The following is a 23802-nucleotide window of genomic DNA, read 5'->3' on the forward strand; positions in this document are numbered from 1 at the left end:
ATTTATTGCATATTTTGTAACATTGAAACATTGCAATAGAGGTTTGCTAGTTGTACTTTTCTTAAATACACCCCTCAACAGTGAAAATTGCAACACCAAGAAGACCAAACACTATCGGCATCACCCTTTAACCCTATACAGGGATCTGGTCTTCGCTGCAGGGGAGCAACCGAACTGCTACCTCCTGGGATGTCCCCAGTACACATGGCAGCTGACCTGCAAGGAAACAGAGATGCTGGTAAAAACCACCAGCAGTTCAGGCATATCGCAAAACATGTATCACAGGCAGACTAGCAGAACAGAAATCCAAAGAGACATACGACCATAGGACACTGTTGAGACAGAAAAAAAAGAACACTGAACATACTGGCCAACAGCCTAGGCAGAACTGGCAGACACAGACACAGAGAAGGCAGAAACAGATGGATAAAAGACAAAGAAAAAAAGAAACTGATCAGGCTACAGAAATGCAACTTTCTGCAATGTTGCACAGCTAGGGTCTGGATACAAAATGAAAACAGGATTCCAAAAAAAACCAGCTTGAGACAACCCAGGGACTAAATAGGGAAACAACCGAGCATATGACATACAGGTGACTAAGGCCCTTATGCACACGACTGTTTGGATCCGCATCCGATCCGCCGTTTTTGCGGCTTGGATGCAGACCCATTCACCCCAATTGGGCCGCAAAAGATGTGTGCTGTCCGCATCCGTTGCTCCGTTCCGTGGCCCCACAAAAAAATAGAACATGTCCTATTCTTGTCCTTTTTTGCGGACAAGAATAGGCATTTCTACAATGTGCCTCCCGTTCCATGCCGTAAATTGCGGAAGGCACACGGGGGGCTTCAGTTTTTGTGCGAATCCGCGGTTTGCGGACCTCAAAAAACGGCACAGTCGTGAGCATGAGGCTTAAGACAGCAACAGATTCAGATTGGGGAATTAACCCAGCAGACTCAGAAACAGACAGGAATGCCGACTGGGGATTTAACCTAACACTGACCAGACAAAACTAGACAGACACTTTTTACAAACCAAGCCACCGCTGCCAGTACACACGGACCACAGAGAATATGCCACACAGACACATGATTCTGGCAACCAGCCAACACAGTAGCAATGGCGCAACCAACTATGCGCTGCCAGTACACATTCAAATGACTAGCTCACACAGTATATAAGGTCACGGAGAACAGTGGCAGACAAACAGAGCACACAAGGAATAAGGCCCCTTTCACACGGGCGAGTATTCCGTGCGGATGCGATGCGTGAGTTGAACGCATTGCACCCGCACTGAATACCGACCCATTAATTTCTATGGGGCTGTTCACATGAGTGGTGATTTTCACGCATCACTTGTGCGTTGCGTGAAAATCGCAGCATGCTCTACATTCTGCGTTTTTCACGTAACGCAGGCCCCATAGAAGTGAAGAATAGGGTTGCGTGAAAATCGCAAGCATCCACAAGCAAGTGCGGATGCGGTGCGATTTTCACGCACGGTTGCTAGGAGACGATCGGGATGGAGACCCGATCATTATTATTTTCCCTTATAACATGGTTATAAGGGAAAATAATAGCATTCTGAATACAGAATAACCATGTTATAAGGGAAAATAATACAATCTACAGAACACCGATCCCAGACCCAAACTTCTGTGAAGAAGCTCGGGTTTGGGTACCAAACATGCACGATTTTTCTCACGCGAGTGGGCATCACATGTTTCCGCAACGGCCGTGTGAAAGAGGCCTAACCGTTGCAGAAAGCAGCCGCTGAAGACCGCAGCCAGCACGCACGACACCAACTAGTATACACTAAAAGAGGACATGTACTGCTGTAACAGCGCGTGGCCATAGACACATATCCACACAATAGCGCAGCCAGAACACAACAGCGCCGGCAGCCAGCCTACACGGCAACACAGTGTCACAATGAACACACTGTGACACCAGGAGGTGGTTTTCCACAGGGCAAAGCCAGACCCCATCTTGTTCATGCTACTGTGAGCAGCAGGCGTGGCCTAGACATGCTACCATGGCCGGAAGCGTCTCCGGTTTTCCATCTAGCACATCTGGTAAGTCATTGGTCAGCAATTGCATAAGGAGGTGCGAGCAGCGGATCTTGATGATTCAGCATTGGAGAACATTCCTCAGACAACCATTAATAGTCTTATTGATAGCATGCCAAGATGTATAAATGCGTGTATTTTTACTGTAAATGTACTCTGCGGATGATATGGTTGTATAATGATTATTAAGCAGGGACAATCTGAGGCCTTGTTCATAAACTGTCAGAGATATAAACCTGGGCTTGCAGCAGTGTCCAACAGATAGCCGACTAGGCAGCTCCTTCATGGCTCCCTTTGTTTTCCAGCATGAGACTAGTGATTATGATCACAATGTCTATTTTATTTGCTGCCCTCAACACAAAAAGTGGAATGCATTATAAAAATAGCTTTAAGCATGAGGTCATGTGGTCTGCATCTCGACAGAAGCTGCACCATGACATTTCCATTAGAAATATGATTAAAGACTTGGAGTGCAGCCAGAAAATCTCATTTTAAAGCTGAGCACAGAAGCAAATCCATTTACATGTTTAAAACATTCAGATCTAATAAATACATTAAAATAATACATTGAATTGATAGTCGGGCTGCAGATTGTGTCTCCTAATCCTTTAAAAGGGCTGTACACACAAGCAATTAACATATCACTCGACCTTTCTGCATGGAGCGGTTTATCTAAGGACATGGGGAAGTACAGTATCTGGATTCTTTCTGTATTACTGTAAATCATGCACCAAATCAATAACATCGCTAAAATACACAGATATCTCCTATTTTTGCTTCCATACATATACAGGGTCACTGTCAATGGCGGACTGGAGTGCCTGGGGCCCACCAGTAAAATTCAGTCTGGGGGCCCTCTGTACAGCTACATGTAGCAGCAACATGCTGAAAACGATTGATTATGAGGGTCCTTGCAGTGATTTTAGGAAGGCAGGACATGGAAAAATGGATATTAACTAGCCTCCCTATGTGCCTAGAAGTCATCTCATAATCATCTATAATAATAAACTTCCTATCTAATAGTTGTGAAGTCTATATACTGTGCCTCTTCTGCAGGAGGTGGGGGACTAGGGGCCCGCCTTACTCAGGGGCCCACCGGGGGATTCACCTGTTCCCCTGCGGGCCAGTCCAAACCTGGTCACTGTTATTCCATTAAAATTACAGCACAATATATAAACATTGTCGATTAGGGTCTTTGGTGTTAGTGGCTGCTTAGAGAGAACCAGTTAGTGCCTCTGACATATCTGATTAAAGGGGTTGTCCGGTCCTAGGAGTAGACTTTACCATTCCTCCAACCTTGTGCCCATATAAAAAAAAAAAATCACCTGTTTGCAGTACTGTTGTTTAAGCACTGCAGCCCTGTTACCTGCCATTCTCTGGGCTTGGCCGTCATGTAAAGATCACAGTACAGGCTGTAAACCGTCAGAGGGTAATATAATTTGTGATGGTCTAATGAGAATAAGTATAATCACAGATAACTATCTTATAAAACTTAGCCTTTATTATTATAAAAAGTAAAAAACACATAAAGTACCCCTAATAGACCAATACATAAAAAAAGAAAACAAGGAGACAAAACAAGAAACAAAACAAAATTACTCTTGTAGGAGAGACAATCCTCACAATGATGGGGGCGAAGAAAAGGCAGGAATTTGTATTATGAACAATATTTGGGGGACTGTCCCTAGAGATGACCCTATCTACGTTCTGCCCTGCCTAAAACGGAATTGCCGCCCTGATAGGGGCGATCCCGTATCAGGAACCTCCTGGACGCCCTAGGATGGCCCACATCAGGGAGTATAGAGCAAACTACAGTTAGTTAGTCTTTACCAAATGAAAATAAATGTACCAAAAATAATAAATAACTAGAAAAGGTACAATTTCTGGGGAAATTGTGTGATGTGTTCTTGCCTCCACCAGTAGCTTACAACTGGAGTGGGCAGAGTAACTGGGTGGAGTGTAGACTCCGCCCACTTTTATAAATTTTGACCTTTGTCTCATACTAACCCACCCTGCCGAGTTTGGGTGCTGTGAGAATGACAGCTGTTTAAAGGTTTCTTATTGAAGTCAATAGGGAAAATCTGATTGGTTGTTTGTGGCTCCGCCCACTTTTTAGCGTCCCCAAAATGAGATATACATTGGCACAGTCCTCCAGTGACCAACTGTGCCAAGTTTCAGAACCCTGCCATTAACAGTCTAAGAGTAGCGGCAGTTTGAATTTTTCCCATTTAAACAAATGGATGAAATTTGATTGGCCGTTGTAGACCCCACCCACTTTTTAATTTTTTTTGACCCCAGTCACCCAATGACCTACGGTGCCAAGTTTGGGTATTCTGGCTTAAATATTGTGAGAATGACAGCAATTTAAAGGTTTCTCATTGAAGTCAATAGGGAAAATCTGATTTGTTGTTGTTGGCTCCGCCCACTTTTTCAATTTTTGAAGCCAAAGTAATCTATGACCTGATTTCAGAGATTTGAAGCCCCTGACATCAAAAATGGCCGCATTTTTCAATTTTCTGCATTTTTTTATTTTCCCATTGAAATCAATCAAAGAAATCTGATTGGTTGATTTTGGCCCCGCCCACTTTTCTGAATTTTAATCCTAATCCTAAATTGTCCAACTGTACCAAGTTTGGGGAACCTGCCATTAACAGTCTAAGAGCAGCGGCAGTTTTAAATTTTCCCATTAAAACATATAGCTGAAATTTGATTGGCCGTTGTAGACTCCGCCCACTTTAAACCATTTGAATTCTAGTCACCTATTAACCGAATTATTTAAGTTTAACAACCCTGCCATTAACAATGTTGAAATGGCAGCAATTTAAAATTTTCTCATTGAAGACAGTAGGGAAAATCTGATTGGTGGTTTGTAGCTCCGCCCACTTTTTAATGTCCCCAAAATGTGACAGACATTTTCAGGTTGACCCCATGACTAAGTGACCCAAGTTTGGTGAATTTCACTCCGAAGCTGTATGAGTGACAAACGTTTGCATTTTTCCAATAAAACTCTATGGGAGAAAAAAAGAGGTTTTCGGGGGCCCGCCCCAGGGGCCCGGAGGGTGGGATCGGTTAACAAAGCACAAGCAAGATCCTCGGGTATGTGCCGACCAAGAGTGCAAAGTTCGGTATTGATACTCCTAAATCTGTGGGAGGAGTAGCAATTTGAACGTCTCATTGTAGTCAATGGGGAGAATTTGATTGGTTCTGTGTGGCCCCGCCCACATTTTCGGGTCTCCGAAATGTTCTAACAAATTGCGCGTTGACCCCATGACTAAGTGACCCAAGTTTGGTGACTTTAGTTTAAAATCTGTGCGACTGGGAGCGATTTGAAAATTGTCCCTGTCAAAGTCAATGGGAAAAACGTGGATTTTGGGGGCCCTGTCCCAGGGGCCCGGAGGGTGGGATCGGGTAACAAAGCACAAGCAAGGTACTCGGGTGGGTGCCGACCAAGTCTGCAAAGTTTGGAATTTGTACTCCTAAAAATGTCGGAGGAGTAGCAATTTGAAGCTCTCATTAAAGTCAATGGGGAGATTTTGATTGGTTCTGTGTGGTCCCGCCCACTTTTTGGGGTCCCCGAAATGAGCGCAAAATTTTCGGGTTGACTCCATGACCCAAGTTTGGTGACTTTAGTGTCAAAGATTGGTGAGTGGGAGCGATTTGAAAATGTACCCTGTCAAAGTCTATGGGAAAAAAGGGGGCTTCCGGGGCCCGCCACGGGGGCCCCGGGGGTGGGATCGCTCCACAAAGTAATAGCAATCCGATCGGGAACAATCTGCACGTTTTGGTAAATTTTTGTCTATGTAGTGTAAAAGCTGTGGGAGGAGTTAGGGTGGCAAATTTGGCTATAATAAGAATAAGAACTAGAAAAGGTACAATTTCTGGGGAAATTGTGTGATGTGTTCTTGCCTCCACCAGTAGCTTACAACTGGAGTGGGCGGAGTAACTGGGTGGAGTGTAGACTCCGCCCACTTTTATAAATTTTGACCTTTGTCTCACACTGACCCACCCTGCCGAGTTTGGGTGCTGTGAGAATGACAGCTGTTTAAAGGTTTCTTATTGAAGTCAATAGGGAAAATCTGATTGGTTGTTTGTGGCTCCGCCCACTTTTTAGCATCCCCAAAATGAGATATACATTGGCACAGTCCTCCAGTGACCAACTGTGCCAAGTTTCGGGAACCCTGCCATTAACAGTCTAAGAGCAGCGGCAGTTTGAATTTTTCCCATTTAAACAAATGGCTGAAATTTGATTGGCCGTTGTAGACCCCGCCCACTTTTTAATTTTTTTTGACCCCAGTCACCCAATGACCTACGGTGCCTAGTTTGGGTATTCTGGCTTAAATACTGTGAGAATGACAGCAATTTAAAAGTTTCTCATTGAAGTCAATAGGGAAAATCTGATTGGTGGTTTGTAGCTCCGCCCACTTTTTAATGTCCCCCAAAATGTGACAGAAATTTTCAGGTTGACCCCATGACTAAGTGACCCAAGTTTGGTGACTTTAGTTTAAAATCTGTGCGACTGGGAGAGATTTGAAAATTGTCCCTGTCAAAGTCAATGGGAAAAACGTGGATTTTGGGGGCCCTGTCCCAGGGGCCCGGAGGGTGGGATCGGGTAACAAAGCAAAAGCAAGGTACTTGGGTGGGTGCCGACCAAGTCTGCAAAGTTTGGAATTTGTACTCCTAAAAATGTGGGAGAAGTAGCAATTTGAAGGTCTCATTAAAGTCAATGGGGAGATTTTGATTGGTTCTGTGTGGCCCCGCCCACTTTTTGGGGTCCCCGAAATGTGCCCAAAATTTTCGGGTTGACTCCATGACTAAGTGACCCAAGTTTGGTGACTTTAGCGTCAAAGCCTGGCGAGTGGGAGCGATTTGAAAATTTACCCTGTCAAAGTCTATGGGAAAAAAGGGGGCTTCCGGGGCCCGCCACGGGGGCCCCGGGGGTGGGATCGCTCCACAAAGTAATAGCAATCCGATCGGGCACAATCTGCACGTTTTGGTAAATTTTTGTCTATGTAGTGTAAAAACTGTGGGAGGAGTTAGGGTGGCAAATTTGGCTATAATAAGAATAAGAAGAACTAGAAAAGGTACAATTTCTGGGGAAATTGTGTGATGTGTTCTTGCCTCCACCAGTAGCTTACAACTGGAGTGGGCGGAGTAACTGGGTGGAGTGTAGACTCCGCCCACTTTTATAAATTTTGACCTTTGTCTCACACTGACCCACCCTGCCGAGTTTGGGTGCTGTGAGAATGACAGCTGTTTAAAGGTTTCTTATTGAAGTCAATAGGGAAAATCTGATTGGTTGTTTGTGGCTCCGCCCACTTTTTAGCGTCCCCAAAATGAGATATACATTGGCACAGTCCTCCAGTGACCAACTGTGCCAAGTTTCGGGAACCCTGCCATTAAAAGTCTAAGAGCAGCGGCAGTTTGAATTTTTCCCATTTAAACAAATGGCTGAAATTTGATTGGCCGTTGTAGACCCCGCCCACTTTTTAATTTTTTTTGACCCCAGTCACCCAATGACCTACGGTGCCTAGTTTGGGTATTCTGGCTTAAATACTGTGAGAATGACAGCAATTTAAAAGTTTCTCATTGAAGTCAATAGGGAAAATCTGATTGGTGGTTTGTAGCTCCGCCCACTTTTTAATGTCCCCCAAAATGTGACAGAAATTTTCAGGTTGACCCCATGACTACGTGACCCAAGTTTGGTGACTTTAGTTTAAAATCTGTGCGACTGGGAGAGATTTGAAAATTGTCCCTGTCAAAGTCAATGGGAAAAACGTGGATTTTGGGGGCCCTGTCCCAGGGGCCCGGAGGGTGGGATCGGGTAACAAAGCAAAAGCAAGGTACTTGGGTGGGTGCCGACCAAGTCTGCAAAGTTTGGAATTTGTACTCCTAAAAATGTGGGAGAAGTAGCAATTTGAAGGTCTCATTAAAGTCAATGGGGAGATTTTGATTGGTTCTGTGTGGCCCCGCCCACTTTTTGGGGTCCCCGAAATGTGCCCAAAATTTTCGGGTTGACTCCATGACTAAGTGACCCAAGTTTGGTGACTTTAGCGTCAAAGCCTGGCGAGTGGGAGCGATTTGAAAATTTACCCTGTCAAAGTCTATGGGAAAAAAGGGGGCTTCCGGGGCCCGCCACGGGGGCCCCAGGGGTGGGATCGCTCCACAAAGTAATAGCAATCCGATCGGGCACAATCTGCACGTTTTGGTAAATTTTTGTCTATGTAGTGTAAAAACTGTGGGAGGAGTTAGGGTGGCAAATTTGGCTATAATAAGAATAAGAATAATAATATATATGTGAGATAACAATATGTGGTCTTGCTAAGCAAGAACACATAATAATAAGAATAATAATATATATGTGAGATAACATTATGTGGTCTTGCTATGCAAGAACACATAATAAGAATAACTAGAAAAGGTACAATTTCTGGGGAAATTGTGTGATGTGTTCTTGCCTCCACCAGTAGCTTACAACTGGAGTGGGCGGAGTAACTGGGTGGAGTGTAGGCTCCGCCCACTTTTATAAATTTTGACCTTTGTCTCACACTGACCCACCCTGCCGAGTTTGGGTGCTGTGAGAATGACAGCTGTTTAAAGGTTTCTTATTGAAGTCAATAGGGAAAATCTGATTGGTTGTTTGTGGCTCCGCCCACTTTTTAGCATCCCCAAAATGAGATATACATTGGCACAGTCCTCCAGTGACCAACTGTGCCAAGTTTCGGGAACCCTGCCATTAACAGTCTAAGAGCAGCGGCAGTTTGAATTTTTCCCATTTAAACAAATGGCTGAAATTTGATTGGCCGTTGTAGACCCCGCCCACTTTTTAATTTTTTTTGACCCCAGTCACCCAATGACCTACGGTGCCAAGTTTGGGTATTCTGACTTAAATATTGTGAGAATGACAGCAATTTAAAGGTTTCTCATTGAAGTCAATAGGGAAAATCTGATTTGTTGTTGTTGGCTCCGCCCACTTTTTAAATTTTTGAATCCAAATTAATCTATCACCTGATTTCAGAGATTTGAAGCCCCTGACATCAATCATGGAAGCATTTTTCAATTTTCAGCATTTTTTTTTTTCCACATTGAAATCAATGAAAGAAATCTGATTGGTTGTTTTTGGCCCCGCCCACTTTTCAAAATTTTAATCCTAATCCTAAATTGTCCAACTGTACCAAGTTTGGGGAACCTGCCATTAACAGTCTAAGAGCAGCGGCAGTTTGAATTTTTCCCATTTAAACAAATGGCTGAAATTTGATTGGCCGTTGTAGACTCCGCCCACTTTTTTATAAATTTTTGAATCCAGTCACCCAATGACCTACGGTGCCAAGTTTGGGTATTCTGGCTTAAATATTGTGAGAATGACAGCAATTTAAAATTTTCTCATTGAAGTCAATAGGGAAAATCTGATTGGTTGTTTGTAGCTCCGCCCACTTTTTAATGTCCCCAAAATGTGACAGAAATTTTCAGGTTGACCCCATGACTAAGTGACCCAAGTTTGGTGAGTTTCACTCCGAAGCTGTATGAGTGACAAACGTTTGCATTTTTCCAATAAAACTCTATGGGAGAAAAAAAGAGGTTTTCGGGGGCCCGCCCCAGGGGCCCGGAGGGTGGGATCGGTTAACAAAGCACAAGCAAGATACTCGGGTATGTGCCGACCAAGAGTGCAAAGTTCGGTATTTATACTCCTAAATCTGTGGGAGGAGTAGCAATTTGAACGTCTCATTGTAGTCAATGGGGAGAATTTGATTGGTTCTGTGTGGCCCCGCCCACATTTTCGGGTCTCCGAAATGTGCTAACAAATTGCGCGTTGACCCCATGACTAAGTGACCCAAGTTTGGTGACTTTAGTTTAAAATCTGTGCGACTGGGAGCGATTTGAAAATTGTCCCTGTCAAAGTCAATGGGAAAAACATGGATTTTGGGGGCCCTGTCCCAGGGGCCCGGAGGGTGGGATCGGGTAACAAAGCAAAAGCAAGGTACTCGGGTGGGTGCCGACCAAGTCTGCAAAGTCTGGAATTTGTACTCCTAAAAATGTGGGAGGAGTAGCAATTTGAAGTTCTCATTAAAGTCAATGGGGAGATTTTGATTGGTTCTGTATGGCCCCGCCCACTTTTTGGGGTCCCCGAAATGTGCCCAAAATTTTCGGGTTGACTCCATGACTAAGTGACCCAAGTTTGGTGACTTTAGCGTCAAAGCCTGGCGAGTGGGAGCGATTTGAAAATTTACCCTGTCAAAGTCTATGGGAAAAAAGGGGGCTTCCGGGGCTCGCCACGGGGGCCCCGGGGGTGGGATCGCTCCACAAAGTAATAGCAATCCGATCGGGTACAATCTGCACGTTTTGGTAAATTTTTGTCTATGTAGTGTAAAAACTGTGGGAGGAGTTAGGGTGGCAAATTTGGCTATAATAAGAATAAGAATATATATGTGAGATAACAGTATGTGGTCTTGCTATGCAAGAACACATAATAAGAATATATATGTGAGATAACAATATGTGGTCTTGCTATGCAAGAACACATAATAACACCGATATGTGCATATCAACTATCTATCAGCAAGGGATGAGTCATTAGGTCACTTTGAAAAGTACCACAGTTATTTCATAGTAATATCGTGGGAAGTGTGGGATACACATGTCCCTGTCCCAACGCGTTTTGCCCAGACACTTGAAGGGCTCATCAGGGGACACCAAAAGGTGTCATATAGAAACTAATACCTATCAGTGTCAATAAACACATTAACTGTGGAGTTGAAAAAACAGACTGTCAGAAAACCAAACATATACAGAGCCCCTTCAGTTTAGTACTATGGTTGCTACTTATGTGTCTGTGTAGTACCAGACTAAGTCAGATGTTACCACACAGGGGCAGCTTGATATGCTAAGTACGCCTGTATAAGGTTCAGAGAGGGGCTGATCAGCCTGGCTTGATGGAGGGAAAGAATAGCATAACATATACAGTACAGACCAAAAGTTTGGACACACCTTCTCATTCAAAGAGTTTTCTTTATTTCCATGACTATGAGAATTGGAGATTCACACTGAAGGCATCAACACTATGAATTAACACATGTGAAATTATATACATAACAAAAAAGTGTGAAACAACTGAAAATATGTCATATTCTAGGTTCTTCAAAGTAGCCACCTTTTGCTTTGATTACTGCTTTGCACACTCTTAGCATTCTCTTGATGAGCTTCAAGAGGTAGTCACCTGAAATGGTTTTCACTTCACATGTGTGCCCTGTCAGGTTTAATAAGTGGGATTTCTTACCTTATAAATGGGGTTGGGACCATCAGTTGCATTGTGGAGAAGTCAGGTGGATACACAGCTGATAGTCCTACTAAATAGACTGTTAGAATTTGTATTATGGCAAGAAAAAAGCAGCTAAGTAAAGAAAAACGAGTGTCCATCATTACTTTAAGAAATGAAGGTCAGTCAGTCCGAAAAATTGGGAAAACTTTGAAAGTGTCCCCAAGTGCAGTCACAAAAACCATCAAGCGCTACAAAGAAACTGGCTCACATGCGCACCGCCCCAGGAAAGGAAGACCAAGAGTCACCTCTGCCGCGGAGGATAAGTTCATCCAAGTCACCAGCCTCAGAAATCGCAGGTTAACAGCAGCTCAGATAAGAGACCAGGTCAATGCCACACAGAGTTCTAGTAGCAGACACATCTCTAGAACAACTGTTAAGAGGAGACTGTGTGAATCAGGCCTTCATGGTAGAATATTTGCTAGGAAACCACTGCTAAGGACAGGCAACAAGCAGAAGAAACTTGTTTGGGCTAAAGAACACATGGAATGGACATTAGACCAGTGGAAATGTGTGCTTTGGTCTGATGAGTCCAAATTTGAGATCTTTGGTTCCAACCACCATGTCTTTGTGTGACGCAGAAAAGGTGAACGGATGGACTCTACATGCCTGGTTCCCACCGTGAAGCATGGAGGAGGAGGTGTGATGGTGTGGGGGTGCTTTGCTGGTGACACTGTTGGGGATTTATTCACAATTGAAGGCATACTGAACCAGCATGGCTACCACAGCATCTTGCAGCAGCATGCTATTCCATCCGGTTTGCGTTTAGTTGGACCATCATTTATTTTTTAACAGGACAATAACCCCAAACACACCTCCAGGCTGTGTAAGGGCTATTTGACCATGAAGGAGAGTGATGGGGTGCTGCGCCAGATGACCTGGCCTCCACAGTCACTGGACCTGAACCCAATCCAGATGGTTTGGGGTGGGCTGGACCGCAGAGTGAAGGCAAAAGGGCCAACAGGTGCTAAGCATCTCTGGGAACTCCTTCAAGACTGTTGGAAGACCATTTCAGGTGACTACCTCTTGAAGCTCATCAAGAGAATGCCAAGAGTGTCCAAAGCAGTAATCAAAGCAAAAGGTGGCTACTTTGAAGAACCTAGAATATGGCATATTTTCAGTGGTTTCACACTTTTTTGTTTTGTATATAATTCCACATGTGTTAATTCATAGTTTTGATGCCTTCAGTGTGAATCTACAATTTTCATAGTCATGAAAATAAAGATAACTCTTTGAATGAGAAGGTGTGTCCAAACTTTTGGTCTGTACTGTATATGTCCAGATAGGATGAACAGACCAGAGACCCCTCTGTTAGTGATATAATTGCTACTTGCGTGTCGACGGTATGATGTCAAAGTGTATAAGATATTGCCATGCAGAAAGCGGCGGCCATCAGTGACATACACCTATGTAGAATACAGTAAGAGGGCAGATAGTCTAGTTAGATTAGGTCAGGAGCGATCCAGTCACATGCACGGACGAGGATGGCGTCCACCGTCACTGTAGCATCATCCTTTTCCATGCATGTGACTGGAGCGGGTAAAATGACAGGAAGCTGCGGTAGCACCATTCCCCATCACTGTACCCCTCAGATACATGATTGCGGCATTTGAGAGTAAAATCACTGAAAAATTAACAGAAAAAAAAATTAAATCATACTTACTGCCTCCATTTGCTTGCAACGGGCTGACCGCCGCCATCTTGCTTGAAGATCTGACGCGTTGTCACACCAGGCAGGATTTTCAATCAAGATGGAGAAGGTAAGTATGATTTTTTTTTTTGTTTTGTTTTTTACATTATTTCAGGTTAAATTGATTTGCTACCACGAAGTACAAGGAAATTCAGCTTTGAGGTGAATTGAATTTATCCTGAAATTTGGATGAAATTCCACTTCGTTGGATTCATTTTGCTCATCTCTAATTAAGACTCTTGCGAGTGATTCAGTCTGACAAGAAAAACCTCCAACCAGAAAAAGTTGTACATCCCTGATGTATACTGCATATCTTAATAATTCTGTCCCAATCAGTGTTAAACTGGGGTCCTTGGGCCCACTGGAGTGAATGATTCTGAGGGTACACCATCAATCTATACAGGCAATGTGCAGATCCACTACTAATTTAATTGCATAAGACATATACACTTGTGGTAAGTGATTGGCTCTGAAGTAGCTTCAAGTTGAATAGCTTTCTCCTTAATTGCCTCATGGCATTAGGGGTACATTACTGCATCAGAGCAGGGTCCCACCAACCATGTACAAAAATAGAAAGCCCCTTTAGTTGCATTATCATGAAACTAATACTACTGTAAATACTTAGATGCAAACTTCTTATTGTGTAAATAGGGGGACAGTGCAACAAAGTGGTGAGTAAATAGTGTCATTGGTTGGTCAAAGGGGACAGTATATATAAAGCCTACAATAAAAATATTTAATATATAAAGCTGAGTGTGTGTATGTATGTACAGTATGCCCGCTGAAGGACAATCACGAAATTCGGCACACAGGTACATCAGGTGTCCGGGAAGGTTTTAGACCGGGTCTCAGCTGTCTAGCACGTACCGTTCCTGAGATATTCCCAAAATATGCAAATATGGCACATCACATGACATTAGCCATTAGAAGCCTGCAGGTCTTTCTCTTCATATCCCAACTTCATATCCCAACTGCCATACACACGGTCACATGACCCTTATCAGCCAATAGAAACTTGCAGGACCTTAGTCTCCACATACACACAGTTTTACACCAGGTTTCCATAACAACCCAGCCATTTTTCTTCACTGCTGCAGGTCAGCTTTAAAGGGGCACGTCCCTGTAGATCATCGGTCCCCAACCGCCGGGCCGCGGCCCAGGAACGGGCCCTGGAGGATGGTTTGCCGGGCCACGGTGATCAGGGCAGTCTTTAACTCTGTGCTAATGAAGCACTTCCATTATGGAAGCGCTTCATTAGTACAGAAGGACCAGGAAGTGGTGAAGGATCTGTACTCACCACTTCCTGGTCCTCGGCTCGGCTATCGGCTGTGCATGGCTGCGCACAGCGTGAGGTCTCTCTGTGACCTCACACCGTGCGCTGCGATACACAGCCGACAGCAGAATGAATGAAAAGGATCACGATGGTGACTAGGAGCAGGAGAGGCAAGTGTTTTTTTTATTTTATTTGCACTGGGGGCTGATGGCTGACCTGGGGGACATTGGGCAGACATGAGGGGCTAATGGGGGACATTGGGCAGACATGAGGGGCTAATGGGGGACATTGGGCAGACATGAGGGGCTAATGGGGGGCTTATGGCTGACATGAGGGGCTAATGGGGGACATTGGGCAGACATGAGGGGTTAATGGGGGACATTGGGCAGACATGAGGGGCTAATGGGGGGCTTATGGCTGACATGAGGGGCTAATGGGGGGCTTATGGCTGACATGAGAGGCTAATGGGGGGCTTATGGCTGACATGAGGGGCTAATGGGGGCTTATGGCTGACATGAGGGGCTAATGGGGGCTTATGGCTGACATGAGGGGCTAATGGGGGCTTATGGCAGACATGAGGGGCTTATGGCTGACATGAGGGGCTAATGGGGGGCTTATGGCTGACATGAGGGGCTAATGGGGGGCTTATGGCTGACATGAGGGGCTAATGGGGGGCTCATGGCTGACATGAGGGGCTAATGGGCTCATGGCTGACATGAGGGGCTAATGGGGGGCTTATGGCTGAAATGAGGGGCTAATGGGGGGCTTATGGCTGACATGAGGGGCTAATGGGGGGCTTATGGCTGAAATGAGGGGCTAATGGGGGCTTTTGGCTGACATGAGGGGCTAATGAGGGCTTATGGCTGACATGAGGGGCTAAAGGGGGCTTATGGCTGACATGAGGGGCTAATGGGGGCTTATGGCTGACATGAGGAGCTATTGGGGGCTTATGGCTGACATGAGGAGCTAATGGGGGCTTATGGCTGACATGAGGAGCTAATGGGGGCTTATGGCTGACATGAGGGGCTAATGGGGGTTTATGGCTGACATTGAGGGGGGTTTACGGCTGACTTTGGGGAGGTTTATGGCTGACATTGGGGGGTTTATGGCTGACATTGGGGGCTAATAGATGGCTAAAGGTTTGGGGGTCTGATCAACATTGGGGGTCTGATTGCTGGTCTGACCTGAGGTGTAATGAAAAAAATGTTTTTCTTATTGTTCTCCTCTAAAACTAGGTGCATCGTATAGGGCGAAAAATACGGTACAGTGCAGCAGAGACCAGTGCAGCAGAGGCCAGTGCAGCAGAGACCATAGTCAGTTTATATAGTCGTTATATAGTGTTATATTTTTTAATATGCACCTTGTGTTTTGTTATGCGCGTGAATCGGTCAGCCCCTCACCCCCCCTAAGCCACGCCCCATACCCCCCCCCCTTTCCCCCCCCACCCGGTCCCTGGGAAAATTATCTTGCATGAAACCGGTCCTTGGTGCAAAAAAGGTTGGGGACCACTGCTGTAGATGACACTGTTAAAAGGGAGCGCAGTGCTGTGGAGGTCACAGTTCAGGGGCAGGTAGGGTGGCCATTTAGACCACCCTCAAAAGACGGACTTAAAAACCTCACCCACAGGTCCCGCTAAGCCATGCCTCCTCCCACTTCGCAGCTGATGGGGATTGAAAAAATGAAGGTAAAAAATCAACTTCTGTCAGCTGCAGGGGTGGGAGGGAGGGTGACTTTCTCCCTGTAGCTCACACTCAAACAGCACAGTGCTGCTGTCTGAGAGTGAGCTGTTCAAAAGAACATCCCTGTGTCCGTCCAGGCACTGCGCCAGATGGAGGATAGGGAGTCTGAAAGCTGGACTGTCCAGGCTAAAACCGTACCTCTAGCCATATTCATTTTTGTTCAGTAGAGTTTGTTAAAAATCAAGTTTTATAATATGTAAATTACCTTGCTACCAGCAAGTAGGGCGGCTACTTGCTGGTAGCAGCCGCATCCTCCTCTCATCATGACGCCCCCTCCGCCGTTTGATTGACAGGGCCAGGGAACGGGTTCGTTCTCTGCTGGCCCTGTTTGAATTCAAAATATCGCGCCTGCGCCGTACCTGTCTTTAATTGGTGCAGGCGCACTGAGAGGCGGTCGCTCTCCCAGCCGCTCCATCCTCAATGCGCCTGCGCCGGGTGTAGATGTGACGTCATCGGCGCAGGCGCACTGAGAGGCGGCCGCTCTGTCGGCCGTTCCATCCTCAATGCGCCTGCGCTGATGACGTCACATCTACACCCGGCGCAGGCGCATTGAGGATGGAGCGGCCGAGAGAGCGGCCGCCTCTCAGTGCGCCTGCGCCGATTAAAGACAGGTACGGCGCAGGCGCGATATTTTGAATTCGAACAGGGCCAGCAGAGAACGATCCCGTTCCCTGGCCCTGTCAATCAAACGGCGGAGGGGGCGTCATGATGAGAGGAGGATGCGCTGCTACCAGCAAGTAGCCGCCCTACTTGCTGGTAGCAAGGTAATTTACATATTATAAAACTTGATTTTTAACTAAATCTACTGAACAAAAATGAATATTTAGCATATGTACAGGGAGCTTGCAGTGTAGGGATTAATATTAACCAAAAAAAAAAAAGAAACGGTTTAGTGGGCTGACAGAAGCCCTTTAAGGAGATGGGGTACTGTGGAGGTCACTAATAAAGGGGTGGGAAGCTGTAGAGGTCACTGTTAAGGGGGTGGGATGCTGTGGAGGTCACTGTTAAAGGGGTGGTCACTGTGGAGGTCACTGATAAGGGGGTCGGATGCTGTGGAGGTCACTGTCAAAGGGGTGGGCACTGTGGAGGTCTCTGTTAAGGGGACAGGGAACTGTGGAGGTCACAGTTAAGGGGACGGTCCACTATAGAGGTCAGTGTTAAGGAGATGGGGTACTGTGGAGGTCACTAATAAAGGGGTGGGCTGCTGTAGAGGTCACTGTTAAGGGGGTGGGATGCTGTGAAGGTCACTGTTAAAGGGGACAGGGAACTGTGGAGGTCACTAGTTAAGGGGACGGTCCGCTATAGAGGTCAGTGTTAAGGGCTGGGGTGCTGTAGAGGTCACTGTTAAGGGGGCAGGGTTATTGTGGAAATCACTTAACGAGACGGGGTACGGTGGAGGTCACTAATAAAGTGGCAGTCCGCTGTGGAGGTCACTGTTAAAGTGGCAGGGTACTGTAGATGTCACTGTTATGGGGGATACTGTCGATATCTTTTAACGACACACAAACATTAAATGAAATAAATGAAATATGCCCGTGCAAAGCCGGGTTCTTCTGCTAGTGTTATATAAAATCTGCTCTGGTGATGGGGGACTGTGAAAAGAGGTGATCTGCAGAGGTTTCACTGTACCAAGGTTTTATTTAATAAGTAAATAACCATGCATACAGATAGCAATTTGTATTATAATTGTAACTTAATATAAGTGCAAATACGTTGGTAAATGATTAATGGAAAGCTTGTTATTGTCATACAAATGCCTTTCATTTAGCAGAATATTGTTATAGTGTTAGAGGTTAGGGAAAAGAAAATGAGTAAGAAATGAAAATTATTTTACTGATTTCCTTTAGAAATGTGAGGGTGAGAGTAATACTGAATATAATGTAGTGTAACTTGAAGCACTGCAGCATATTGCCGTAATCCACGGACAAACACTCCTAGGGAGGTTGACAGTGTCATGAAACTATTGAAATTAGGGTTCAAGTTTGACTTCAGGATCAGGCAACAAAAGATTAGCTAAGGGTAGGTTTACATCTCTGGCAATTCACTCTGGTAGTCTGTTCCGGCAGAGGAACAGACTACTCGAGTTATTATATCCAGCATAGCCAGATAACACACCACACCACAGGATCTCCATTTACCATAATGGTGTCTGACTTAGATCTGATGGCTTTCTGGAATACATGCCGGGCTTCTGCTGGACAAATAAAGCTGCAACGCTTACTTTGGATACTACAATCTTCATTTATAGCCAATAATAGTATCTAAAACGCATAAGCATCACTGTCTGATGGACCTATTGCTGAAGGTATTTTAATATATTTACAATGGTGTTGGACGATTTCTTTCTTTTCAAAATCTGTTAATTGTTTTCAAAGTAAGGTAGAAATTTTGTCATAACAGGTCTCGACACTCTAGAACTAGTAGAACATTAGAAACACGTAACTAGAGAGAATAAGGAAGGAAGGGATAAGAGATTTGAGGGGAGGAGGTTGATGGGGGAGGAGAGGAAGGGGGAGTCACTGTCTCCTGGATGAGCCCTAGGAAACTGGTTTATTGGAATATCTGAGAAGGTACAACAAGGATAGTTATATGTGGTGCTCATCTATTTAAAATAGGGGTATAGGTGTGAACCAATGAAGATTAGAGGGATTTCTTGGTCGATTTCTTTTTGGATATTGAGACTAGTGTTGATCACGAATATTCGAATTTCGAATTTTTATCGCGAATATAGGTACTTCGAAAATTCGCGAATATTTCGAATAGTTATATATATTCGTAATTTCGAATATTTGTTTTTTTTTTCCTTTTTTTTTTTTTTTTTAATCAGTAGACATGATCCCTTCCTGCTTCTAGCTTGTGGGCCAATAAGAAGGCTGCAATATACTTGACTTTAGGAGTAGTGGTGAGTGGCAGGGGTCATATTCGAAAATGCACGATTTTTTTTTTCTTGAAAATCGGCAAGGTAATGATTGTGTAATATGCGAATTTTCGTAATTCAAATTTTCGGATTTGATTTTTTATTGCGAATTTTTCAACTTTTAGACAAAGAAGATTATAGCACTATATTAGCTAAATTGCTCTATATTCGTTTTTTTTCGAATATTCGCTATATTGCTATATATTCTTGTTTTAGAATATTACAAATATTCGAAAAAACTAAGTTATAGCAATATAGCGAATATTCGAAAAAAACTAATATAGAGCAATTTAGCTAATATAGTGCTATAATCTTTGTCTAATGGTTGTAATTTTTTTCTCATCTGAAGTTCAGATTGGAAAAAAATTACAACTATAAAAAAAAGATTATAGCACTATATTAGCTAAATTGCTCTATATTCGTTTTTTTCGAATATTCGCTATATTGCTATTACGAATATTCGAAAAAACTGTTATAGCAATATAGCGAATATTCAAAAAATCGAATATAGAGCAATTTAGCTAATATAGTGCTATAATCTTTGTCTAATAGTTGTAAGTTAAAAAATTCGCTATAAAAAAAATTAGAATCCGAAAATTCGCATATTACCCAATCATTACCTTGCCGATTTTTTTTTTTTCAAGAAAAAAAATCGCGAATTTTCGTTTTTCTAATATTCGACGAATATTCTAAAAAATATTCGCGAAATATCGCGAATTCGAATATGACCCCTGCCGCTCATCACTAATTGAGACATATAGGTCTTCATAGGAGCAGTAGACTCAGAATTGTAAGATATTTTATGTCTTTTACATTTTTAATTAATTTTTTAACTTTAGATGCTTGTGGATGATGACCATGGCGACCAGATTTGCTGCCTTGCTGTTAAGTGTGTTAGAGTCCTAATTTAGCACCAAAAACAATAAAAACATTTGTAAAGCTTTCTTACATAAATTTTAAAGGGTTTGTGTATTATCAAGATATTGATGACTTATCCTCAGTATAGGTCATCAATATCAGATCACCGGTGGTCTGACACCCAGCACCTCAGATGATCAGCTGGTTGAAGAGGCCACAGTGCTTGTGCAAGCGGTGCATCATCTTCAATGTTTACCTGCACTCTATCTAGATTGTAGAGGTGATGATGTAATATAATTTGCCCCCCACTGTCCCTTCAGTAATATTCTCCTGTGCCCCCCAGTAATGTCCCCCAAAGTTGGCATAAAAAAAATAAAAATAAAAGCTAATACTTACCTGTGTCCCAGTCTGCGCTCACTCATAGGTGGTAGGCAGGGCACAGACGGTGATCGTGGCGCAGGGAACTATGCGCTCCCGTGCCCCACCGTAGTTTGCGGGCGTTTGGGTCGGTGTTGGGCCCCCCAGTGATGCTGGGCCCGGGGCTACAGACCCAAACGTCCCAATTATAATCTGCCACTGTGCGCAACGTGTGGAAACTTGTAAGATATCATTCAAGATATACAATTTAGATGTTACCAAACAAATGATAAAGGCCTCCCAATTTGTGGTTCTTCCTCAGGTCTGTTTTTGCCGGTTTACATAGTATTTGCAGAAACATAAGATGAGCTAATGAGAGAAGTCAGGAAATATGAGAACAAGCGCCTGTAGAGGTACAGTACAGACCAAAAGTTTGGACACGCCTTCTCATTCAAAGAGTTTATTTATTTTCATGACTATGAAAATTGTAGATTCACAATGAAGGCATCAAAACTATGAATTAACACATGTGGAATTATATACTTATTAAAAAAGTATGAAACAACTGAAAATATGTAATATTCTAGGTTCTTCAAAGTAGCCACCTTTTGCTTTGATTACTGCTTTGCACACTCTTGGCATTCTCTTGATGAGCTTCAAGAGGTAGTCACCTGAAATGGTTTTCACTTCACAGGTGTGCCCTGTCAGGTTAAATAAATGGTATTTCTTGCCTTGTAATTGGGGTTGGGACCATCAGTTGCGTTGTGGAGAAGTCAGGTGGATACACAGCTGATAGTCCTACTGAATAGACTGTTAGAATTTGTATTACGGCAAGAAAAAAGCAGCTAAGTAAAGAAAAACGAGTGTCCATCATTACTTTAAGAAATGAAGGTCAGTCAGTCCGAAAAATTGGGAAAACTTTGAAAGTGTCCCCAAGTGAAGTCACAAAAACCATCAAGCGCTACAAAGAAAAGGAAGACCAAGAGTCACCTCTGCTGCGGAGGATAAGTTTATCCGAGTCACCAGCCTCAGAAATCGCAGGTTAACAGCAGCTCAGATTAGAGACCAGGTCAATGCCACACAGAGTTCTAGCAGCAGACACATCTCTAGAACAACTGTTAAGAGGAGACTGTGTGAATCAGGCCTTCATGGTAGAATATCTGCTAGGAAACCACTGCTAAGGACAGGCAACAAGCAGAAGAGACTTGTTTGGGCTAAAGAACACAAGGAATGGACATTAGACCAGTGGAAATTTGTGCTTTGGTCTAATGAGTCCAAATTTGAGATCTTTGGACTCTTTGTGCGACGCAGAAAAGGTGAACGGATGGACTCTACATGCCTGGTTCCCACCGTGAAGCAGGAGGTGTGATGGTGTGGGGGTGCTTTGCTGGTGACACTGTCGGGATTTATTCAAAATTGAAGGCATACTGAACCAGCATGGCTACCACAGCATCTTGCAGCGGCATGCTATTCCATCCGGTTTGCGTTTAGTTGGACCATCATTTATTTTTCAACAGGACAATGACCCCAAACACACCTCCAGGCTGTGTAAGGCCTATTTCACCATGAAGGAGAGTAATGGGGTGCTGCGCCAGATGACCTGGCCTTCACAGTCACCGGACCTGAACCCAATCGAGATGGTTTGGGGTGAGCTGAACCGCAGACGTGAAGGCAAAAGGGCCAACAAGTGCTAAGCATCTCTGGGAACTCCTTCAGGACTGTTGGAAGACCATTTCAGGTGACTACCTCTTGAAGCTCATCAAGAGAATGCCAAGAGTGTGCAAAGCAGTAATCAAAGCAAAAGGTGGCTACTTTGAAAAACCTAGAATATGACATATTTTCAGTTGTTTCATACTTTTTTGATAAGTATATAATTCCCTATGTGTTAATTCATAGTTTTGATGCCTTCAGTGTGAATCTACAATTTTCATAGTCATGAAAATAAAGAAAAGTCTTTGAATGAGAAGGTGTGTCCTAACTTTTGGTCTGTACTGTATATACTGTCTTAGTGCTTTCATTCAAGTTGCTTTAGCAGATCATTTGTCAACAAAGTCACATTTGGTCATATACTCATTCTGTGGGTGGGACAATTAAAGGGCTTGTCCTAGATCATTAAAAATCTCAGACAAGCCCTTTTATAACCTAAAATAACAAATGATGTTATATGCACCTCTTTCTACAACACCGTTCTCTGAGGAACTGGTCCAGTCTTCTTCGCCACTGATTGTACTTGACCACTGCAGCCAATCAATCCACTCAGTGTTAGATTGTTAAAGACATGATTGGCTGCAGCTGTCACATGCAGCAGCAGGAGGAGTGGACTATTTCCACAGAGAACTGAGCCAGATAGAGGGGTGCTTGTAGCATCACTATTCTAGGCTAATGGAGGACTTGTCTGAGAGTTTAATTATCTTGGACAACCCCTCTAAGGCTTGGATGTACTGCACACAGTGGCACAGCCTGATTTAACAGAAAAGCTTTATGATTACATCTTTCTACATCAAAGCTAGATTATGTTTGTCTCGTTGTAACATTTTGTTGCCTAGGTTTTATGTGCTAAATAATTTATATCGGAGTGTGTGTAAAAATGCTTTTGGGTCAGACAGCAATATTAGCTTAATAGTAGACATTACGTCAGCTACGTTGGCTGTTCCTTACTAGTGTTATTTCATGGAAAATATTATTAACTTAGTGTTGATCGAGCACCAAAGTGCTTGGGCCGAACACATCGGGATGCTTGGGTGCTCTACCGAGCACAATGGATGTCCCCAAACATTAAACCAGGCACCCCCTGCTCTGAAGAGGAGAGGGTATCTGGTTTACAGAAAAAGGTTAGAAATTGATGGAAACACTACCAAAATGCTTTGGAAACAGCATGGGGAGGACATCTGGATGCATCTTGGACTCCTATTACCTATGACATACATTAGACAACCACACAAATGCTATCAGCCAAAAAAACAGGTATGTGCAAGCCAACAATCTATCCATGAGACAGACACAGTCAGCACACCTTACAACGGCAGCCTTGTGCTCTATGAGACATTCAAAACCATCTCTCAACTGACTGAGAGCCAATAAGCTTCAAAGTTGCTTCATATCTGTTGGATGGCTTGGGTGGACCTGCACACCTAGATCATTATCATTAGGGTGACAACAAGTTTTCTGATTGTCCTAACATAATATGCAATAACCTTTTTATACAGTTTTGTCATGTAAACTAATTTGCAAAAAACATGGGCATATGGTAAAGACATGCAAATGAGCAGAATCTGCCTAGTTTTTCAACTGTAATTGTGATTACAATATTCACAACTACAATATTCACGATCTAGACTACTCATGAACAGCACCATCTATTGGATTCATAGTCTTGTCATAAGACTATGAAACCGAAAGATGGCGCTGTTTATGAGTCATGAACAGCACCATCTATTGGATTCATAGTCTTGTCATAAGACTATGAAATCAATAGATGGCGCTGTTTATGAGTCATGAACAGCACCATCTATTAGATTCATAGTCTTGTCATAAGACTATGAAACCAATAACATATAAAGCATCATCGACAATAAATCCAAGTGAGACTCTGTAC

Source organism: Bufo gargarizans, chromosome 4 (assembly GCF_014858855.1).
Source record: "Bufo gargarizans isolate SCDJY-AF-19 chromosome 4, ASM1485885v1, whole genome shotgun sequence".
In the NCBI taxonomy this organism is placed as follows: domain Eukaryota; kingdom Metazoa; phylum Chordata; class Amphibia; order Anura; family Bufonidae; genus Bufo; species Bufo gargarizans.